Source organism: Garra rufa, chromosome 16, assembly GCF_049309525.1.
Source record: "Garra rufa chromosome 16, GarRuf1.0, whole genome shotgun sequence".
Lineage (NCBI taxonomy): Eukaryota > Metazoa > Chordata > Actinopteri > Cypriniformes > Cyprinidae > Garra > Garra rufa.
The window spans coordinates 15,167,920-15,177,302 of NC_133376.1; positions in this window are offsets into that span (position 1 = coordinate 15,167,920).

The following is a 9,383-nucleotide window of genomic DNA, read 5'->3' on the forward strand; positions in this document are numbered from 1 at the left end:
AATGCTATTCACTACCTTGTTCTCCTTTCCAACCAGGTGCCAAACAATAAAGTCCAAAAACCAAACAAAATACTGTAAAATAAAACAACAAAAGAAACTAGATGTCTAAATTCACTTTAAAGTGTCCTTAATCCTTTAGTTAAACTCCGTGAACCATCTCCGTCTGTACGCGCTCTCTCTCCGTATTCGCGATCTCTCGGTGCATGAGCGAACACCGTGCATTTCCGTCAAGCCGCCTTTCAAAGTAAAAGTCTCTATCGGTTAAATAACTTAAAAGAGTGCAAAGAAACGATTCAAATTATAATAAACACATAACTAATATTCAGAAAATACAGAATGAACATTATCAGAATATTATTTCAATCTTAATTAATTAAATTTACTGAGGGTTATTTACACTCCCACCAATCATGAGTGACTATAAATTTTAAACCTTAATCACGAATGATTCCTAAAGAAAACTGCCAATTTTTAAGGCTAGATGTAAAAATAACATATTCTACTGTGAACTGCTTAATTCAAAGGATATGCAAGGAAGTTCAAGCTGCCTCCAGCAGCAGGACCAGCTTCTGCACTGGGCGCTCAACTATTGATGGTTTGTTCAGATGTTTACCATCCTTCCCCAGATTTCTGTCTCCAAAACGTATCTTCACTCTTCCCACCAAACCATCCTTGTCAACGACCGTCTCAATAACTTCTGCCAAGCGCCACTAATTCTTAGGCAGATCGTCTGCCTTCTCCAAGACTATATCTCCAGCTTGCATGTTCCTTCTTGGTGTAAGCCAGCATTGTCTTGTTGCAATTTTAGACACATACTCCTTGCGCCAACGTCCCCAGAATTGTTCTGCTAAGTATTGGACATGACGCCATCTCTTGCGAGCGTATATGTCTTCTCTGACGAACTTGCCAGGGGGTGGTAGGGCTTGAGTAGTTTTCAGGGTGAGCAGGTGATTAGGGGTTAGTGGCTCAGGACTGCAGGGATCACTCAAATTATCTACAGTGAGCGGACGGTTGTTTACAATGGCCATGGCCTCATAGAAGAAGGTTCGTCAAGTCTTCCGAATGACTGGGACATAGTGGAACGAAGAACACTTCTCACAGTTCTAATCTGTCTCTCCCAAACTCCGCCAGTGTGACTTGAATTGGGAGCGTTGAAGACGAAGTCACATTGTTTTGCTGCTAAGAATGTTACCAGACGGTTTGTGTCAATCTCTTCCATGGCTCTGGTGAGCTCATTTTTGGCTCCAATGAAGTTACTGCCTTGGTCACACCTTATTTGACAAACTGCTCCTCTAATAGCAATGAAACGGCGCAGGCCATTAATAAAGGCATCTGTGGACATGTCATCCAGCATCTCAATGTGGATGGCTCTGCGGCAGAAACAGGTAAAGAGAAGTCCATACCTCTTGTATGATTTACGACCTTGTTTGGTAATGAACGGGCCAAAAACATCCATTCCACTGTACGTGAATGGAGGGGATGGATCTATGCGCTCTGAGGGCAAGTTTGCCATTTTTTGCTCTTCCGTGGGTCTGCGAAACTTGCGACATCTCACACACTGTCGTACAAAAGAGGCTACAGTCCTGTTTACTCCTGTGATCCAAAATCCTCTTGATCTGATCTCATTTATAGTTAAGCCCTTTCCTTGATGTGCCGTTTTTTCATGACAATCAGCGATCAGAAGTTTCGTAAGATGGTGTTCCTTTGGAATTATCACTGGATGTTTAACAGAGACAGGAGCTGAAGCATCGCAGAGCCTTCCTCCCACCATGAGCAATCCGTCGTGGTCGATGAAGGCGTCTAGATTGTATAGCCTGTTGCTACGTGGGAGCTGTTTGCCCTTATGAAGTAAAGCTATCTCTTCTGCATATGTCTGACTCTGTAAGTCCTTGATGATGATACACTTGATGATGATACACATCCTCACGTTCCGTCACTGTACTGTGATCGCTGGACTTGTCCTTCCTGACACGACGAAGTAGACGTGCGACTACTTGGATGACTCTGGACCATGAGGACAACCTTGTAAGACAGTTGGATAAGCAGGAATACTGTACTGTTTGCGTGTTCAACAACTGAGCCTTCTTGACCTCTGGGTCACCAATTGGAAGTTGTGTGTTAACGTTCACAGGGGGAGGTATCAGCCTTTCCCACAAGACTTTTGGTCCTCTGAACCAGCTGGAAGTTACAAGATCATTAACACTCAGACCTCGTGATGCATAGTTGGCTGGATTTTCATCCGAGGGAATGTATCACCACTGTTGAATAGTTGTAGTGCGATGAATTCTCTGAACTCGATTTGAGACAAACGTGTGGAAGCTGCGAGCTTCGTTGTTTATGTAGCCTAACACTACTTGAGAGAAATGCCTCTGCATCTGCAAGGTTCATTTCTTCCTTCAACATATCGTTCACTGCAACTGACACAACCAAAGCAGTTAACTCTAACCGAGGGATTGTTGTGACCTTAAGTGGGGCTACTCTAGATTTTGCCATGAGCAAAGAACAATGGATGTCGCCTTGCTCATTCTCGGGCCTAAGGTATGAGCACTGGCCATATCCTCTCATGCTGGCATCTAAGAAGTTATGAATCTCTCTCTTTGTGATTTTCCCGAATCCAGCAGGCACAATACAACGAGGCACCACAATCTTCTTCAAATTAACAAGATCGGCCTTCCAGTGCTCCCATCCTGGCTGCAAACCATAAGGTAAGGGATCATCCCAGCCCATGCCATTATGGCACATTTCTTGAAGAACAGACTTTCCTTTGAGTAAGAATGGTGCAAGAAACCCTAGGGGGTCGAACAACGGGGCCACAGTAGACAGTATACCTCTGACAGAAAGGCAAGATGCTTCCAACACCTGGCAGTCTCACTGGTAGGGATGTGGGAACGATCTACCGGAATACACTCCTTAGTGTATGCAGTGGGAAGGTCTAGAACCTGTGTAGAGTTAAAGCCTCTAACTCTAAGACCAGAAACTATTTCGCTTGATATCAATGAATCCTTCCCAACCATAGTAGTGAGCCTAAGTGTCACTGGGCATGAGTCAACCTTTAGACTTTGACTTACTGCATATTCAACGAAGACAGTGTTGCTTTGTGTGTTTTACAAAGCGTAGACAAGCTTCTCAGAGACTGGGTCATTTTGTGAGGACAACCACACTGGCACGATCATTGAGGTGTTAGCTGACGTACATCCAGATTCTACAATCAAAGACACTGTGACAACCCATTCGTGTGCGTTCTCTGGGCCTTGAACAGAGGAGGACTTTACCTTTCTAATGAAGCTGTCATCGTGTAAGCATGTAGGATGTCTTCCCTTGCAGATGTTACAGCTATGTCTGGAACGACAATCTCTGACACTGTGACTGAGCTTCAAACATCTATAGCACAGTTTGGCATCCTTTATGAACTGTCTTCAATTAACTGAGGGTTATTTACAATGCACCACATCCTGAAATATATGTACATACTTCAATTGGAGGGTGACGTTACTGTCATGCCTTCACTATAAAGTCACTTTGAGTAAAAACTGGCACAACTCACCCCACTTTCCCCTACTGTTTTCGGAAGTGAAAAAGAACATAACATTTACAATAAATAACCATAAATATGATATCCCCTGCGTTACAATTCAAATTTGATGTTTTTGTTGTTGTTGTTGTTGTTGTTGTTGTTGAAATAACTATGTTTGTTCTTAGTTTTTCTTATCAGCTTTCTACATTAGGGTTGTATGTTACCTCTAATGTAGGTAAATTTATGTTTATTGCATTATTTCAGTTTTATGTGTGTTTAGATGATGGTGTTTAGTGTTTGTGTGAATGACATTGTGCACCTTCTATATATGTTATTACCTCCTTTTGGTGGTTATCAATGTATTACAAAGATGCAAAACAGATTTTAGTAGGTTGATATACTAGCATTATATCAGTTAATGAAATTACAGTATTTAAATATAAGTTTAAGTTAAAACCGTAAAACTTATAGCGCTGTTACCATACTTTTTACGGTAAAATTCTGGCAACCACATCTGCTGTTTTTTTACCGACGATTTGACAGTTTTTTTTTTTTTTACAGTGTATAGGCATATGCTCTAATAGTCTTTTTGCATTTATGTAAAACCTGAGAAGGGGAGTCCAGAATATTCCACTGCGTACCTGGACATGTATCTTAGGTACACTGTCAAAAAAAAAAAAAAAAAAAAGGCAGCTGTGGTTGCCGGAATTTTACTGTAAAAAATACATTAGCAATGTTGTAGCCTTTTACCATAATTTAATTTACTGATATCATGTTAATGTACCAACCTATTGAAGTACTGAAATCTGTTTTGTAACTTTATAGTACACTGATAACCACTAAAAGGAGGTGGTGATGAACATGATGAACCAAGCCCATCACAAGCAGTTTTGAAATACTGACATATACAGAAGGTGCACAGAGTCATTCACACAAACATTAAACACCATCATGGTAACACATAAACATAAAACTGAAATAATGCAATAATCATTCATTTAACAACATTAGATGTAACATACAACCCCACTGTACAAAACTGATTAAAAAATGTTTTACCATCAAATTAAACAAATGTAATGCAGGGAATTCTGGCAAGTTCAATTTATGGTTTCACTTCTGACAACGGTATACTACCGTAAAATGACATTACAGTTTTTCACCGTATATAGTAGGGGAATTTACCGTTACCCATTTTACAGGTTTTTACTGTAGCATTTTTACAGTCTTTTACCATTAAATTCACTGCCATTTTTTACACTGTAGTTGTACTTCATAGGCAGGAATTATGCTAATTGTAAATGATCAATTTATTAACATAGAAACTTTAACTACTAAATCTGTTGTATCCACCTTATTCTTTAACAAAGAAGTATGGGTGAGACTTCCAGTTCATTAGTCTCTGATGTAGGGAAATAACAAGAAGAATAACAACGTGCAGTAAAAGGTAAAACTGTTTGCACTACAAACCTGTGTTCATAATTAAGATAATGCATTAAAATAATACAATAAGACACACCAATTTGCAATATCAAACAGCAAAACAAGCTGTTTTGTACAGCTAGCTGCTGGATGCAGATGAGACCAGAAGCCACACCCGTTCTTACAACATCAACAACAAAAAAGTTTTTGTAAAAGTCTGTTTGACATACAACTTACTCTGAATTTATTTGTACATTTACAAAACTTTATGAATGAGGCCCTTTGCCTTTAAAAATAAAGTTAAAGTGCATAATCGTGTTGAAATAGGATCAGACATCTTATATGGTACCTTACAAAGCTGAAAACCTGGCCATTTAAGTCAATTCATCAAACTGTACACCTGCACTGTAAAAACTTGCTCAGCAGTCAGCACGGCTCAAGTATTCTCAGCCACCTGGTAATTGACATTAATGAGATTTGAACTGATATTGTAAGAATGTATCCACTAGTACATTACAGCTACCAACTGAACTACATTTTGTCAGTAGCACAGCAGTAGCTTAGCACTTTTCATAATGCAGTTTTCCCCATACCATGCAGCTTATCCCAACAATTATTGGTGCAATGGAGGAGAGGGAAAAAAGCCACTATATTACTGATTTTTATGTCACAGAATTGTGTAAACATTTTTTTAGTCAACAAGTACTCATAAAGCATTGATTTTAGCAAATTCATGCATTTAGTTATAAGTTTAACAGGTCAAATACGATTCACAGATTCATTTGCTCCTGATTTGTTATCCGATTCATTTTACGTCTTTTTGGGCTTGATACTGTGTTAATATAATATATACAGTTGCAATCAAAATTATTCAACCCCTCAGAGACTCTAGTACTTTACAAATACAAGCTTTTCTGAAGATCCAGCAATTTATAAAAAACTCAATCTATAGCAGTTTACTGGCTTATTAAAAGTGATAATGTCAATAATGTAATGTTTTTGAGTTAGAGGATTTTTTTAATAACACAGCTATGTCATAATTATCCACTTTTTATGGTAGGCAACAAAATTGTCTTATGATTAAGCCTTTAGAAACTCTATTAGACAAAAAAAAAACAGACATACATACATTTAGCCTGTGAATGTGCTGAAGTTTAGTAGCAAACATGGCAAAGTCAACAGAGTTCTCACAAAAGCTATAGAGAAGAAATACTTTCATTATATTAGACAGTCCAAGGCTACATGAAGATTTCCTTAACATTAAAAGTTCCTAGAGACACAGCTGACAGCCTTATTCCTTAGTTTAAAATGTGTTGTACCAAAAAACCTTTGAGGCTGTTGAAGAAAAAGCACAATATCATAAAATGTTTGATCAGAGCAACTGAGAAAAACCTGCAATGTACAGCTAAAGACTTGCAAGATGACCTGACGAAAGGAGGAATACATTTCAATGCAGCTGTATAAGAAGAACACCAGACAAGTATGGCCTTCATGTTGAGACATCTTGCTAAATACCACTCTTGAGCAAGAAGAACAAAAAGACAGACTTGAACACTGAACAAACTAGAACTTTTTGGACCTATGGATCAGTGGCATGTCTGGTGCAAAAAAAGGCAAAGCTTATGAGCAGAAGAACCATCTCCTTGGTCAAATTTGGAGGTGGACCAGTCCTGTTATACGGGTGTTTTACTGTTGCAGGAAATAGAAATTATGACTGTATGAAGGACATCTTGGATTCTTTGAAGTATCAGGCTATTTTAGCAAGAATTGTGATATCTTTGGTGCAAAGACTGATGCTGATGATCAATGGACTTTCCTACATGACAATCATCCCAAAGTACACATCCAAATCTACTTAAGCTTGGTTCAGGGTTTGGTCATACAATGTTCTTAAGTGGTCTGTTCAGTCTTCAGATTCAAATCTATGTATTCAATATATGGTTGAATTTGATGAAAGCTGTGGCAATGTGAAAACGTCTCAGGTTACGTATGTGACCCTGGTTCCCTGAGGGAACGAGACGCTGCGTCATCAACGCTATGGGGAACGCCATTGGTGAGCCGCACTCTGAAAAAAGTCTGTAAACCAATCGGAAGACGGCCACTCATGACCGCTCCCCATCCTGTGAGAGATGCGTCTGTCGCTAGCGTGACGCTGCGACAAGGAGCTCCCAACACGGGGCCCTGAGACAGAAACCAAGGTTTCTTCCACATGTCCAAGGCACGTAGGCATCACCGCATGACCTTGATCTTGCGGAACGGGTTTCCCCTCGGGGAGAACCCCTTGGTTTTGAGCCACCACTGTAGCGGTCTCATGTACAGCAGTCCAAAAGGTATCACGTTGGAAGCAGCTGCCATAAGACCTAACAGTACTTGGAACTGTTTGACAGTGAGTGACAGGCCTAGCTTGACCGCATTTGCTGCAGTAAGGATCGACTCGATCCGAGCAGATGACATACGTGCCTGCATCGTGGTCGAATCCCATACGACACCTAGATAAGTGGTTCTCTGTAATGGAGACAGCACAATTTTCTTGGCGTTGAGTCTCAACCCCAATTCTTTCATGTGAGCGAGAACAACACCTCAATGTTGAACTGCTAACTGTTCTGAGCTGGCTAAAATCAGCCAGTCGTCTATGTAGTTGAGTATGCGGATGCCCTGGAGTCGCAGAGGAGCCAGAGCAGCATCCACACACTTTGTGAAAGTTCGGGAGAGTGCTAGGCCGAAAGGAAGAACTCTGTATTGGTAAGCTTTGCCCCTGAAAGCAAACCTCAGAAACTTCCTGTGTTGGGGAAGGATGGAGACGAGAAAATAAGCGACTTTTAGATCTATCGTGACAAACCAGTCCTCGGACCTGATTTGAGACACGACTTGACTGACGGTTAACATTCTGAACTTCAGCTTCATGACTGAGCGGTTCAACCGCCTGAGATCTAAGGTGGGCCGCAGCCCACCATCCTTCTTGGGAACAATGAAGTACTGGCTGTAGAACCCGGCCTCTCTGTCTGGAAGAGGGACCACCTCGATGGCCTCCTTCTTCAGAAGAGAATTTACTTCTTGCTCCATAACCAGACCCTGCTCGGGGCTCACCAGAGTAGGAAAAACCCTGTCGAAATGCGGCGGCAGAGCGCCGAATTGGATAGAATAGCCTTCCTCTACAGTACACAGGACCCATGTAGATCAGGTTTGTGCACAATTCAGAATTTCAGAATTGGCCGCCATTCAATTCATGAGTTGGAATTTGAATTGAACTGACTCCGCCCCACAGGAAGTTGAATTTGAATTGGAGTTGGAATGACAGGAAGTGGAATTAAATTCATGGCAATTCAAAGACATTCCACACAGTCATACAACAGAAAGAATGTGTTGAATCTCACATACAATTACATTAATTTTGTAATTTAATAGCATAATTTTATTACACATAACTAGTCACTCCTCAACCCTGCATACATTTTGTTCCAACATATAGATAATGATCAAAATCTTGAAATAAATGACTCCCTCAATGTTTGATTAGTTTTGTTCAAAATGTTATTTTCATTTCAAAGTAATCAAATAACACAATGTAATCTGTACAAGTAGTTCAAACTAATATCATTTATAGAATATGGAATGAAATCATATCTGACATATATTGTAAAGCTTCATTGTTAAACACTTCACTTATGTATATGAATTTCTTTGAATTTGTATTGAATTGCAATTCTGCTTCCTTTAATTCAATTTCGAATTGTAATTCTAGATCCTGTTTTTGATATCAATTCAAATTCAATTCAAATTCAAGAATTAAATTGGAATTTAGGAGTCATTCTCAATTCAATTCTGAATTGTGCACAAGCCTGATGTAGATATATTCGGCAGTAGTTTCCACGCTGCCAGAAAGTCTACTAAGGGAACCAGCCTCTCGAGACTGGTTTCTGGGGTTACTAGAGGTATTGATTCGGTGACCTGTAACAGCTGACTGGCAGGAGACACCTGAATCAATTTCTCTGTGAACTCCCGTGGGGGTGGCGAACGCCCTAGCTCCGCTACGTTTCCGGGCGGAGAGGCTAGAGGAAGATGTTCGTGGGAGATAGCCGCGCCCTGTAACACTGGCAGGGTTAGCTGACTGATCTCCTGAGGGTCTCGAGAAAGAATGGGCACCATAATGAACTGTGGTGTAAACCGTTTTTCTTCGAGAGGGGCTGCCCTCATCGGCCCTGCACCGCAGTAGTCAGGGCCGCTTAGCCGAGGACCTCTTAGATTGGAGGACGACCCTCAGGTCAGGCCTCGTCTTAGAGGTCCCCGACTTTGAGTGTTGCTGACCCCTCCCTCTAGGTCTTGCTGGAGGGGCACAGGTTGCAACACTCCTCTTCTGTGCCTAGTAGAAGTCCATTATATGGAGAGAAATCCTGAAATGTTTTCCTCAAAAAACACTATTTCTTTACGACTGAAGAAAGAAAGACAT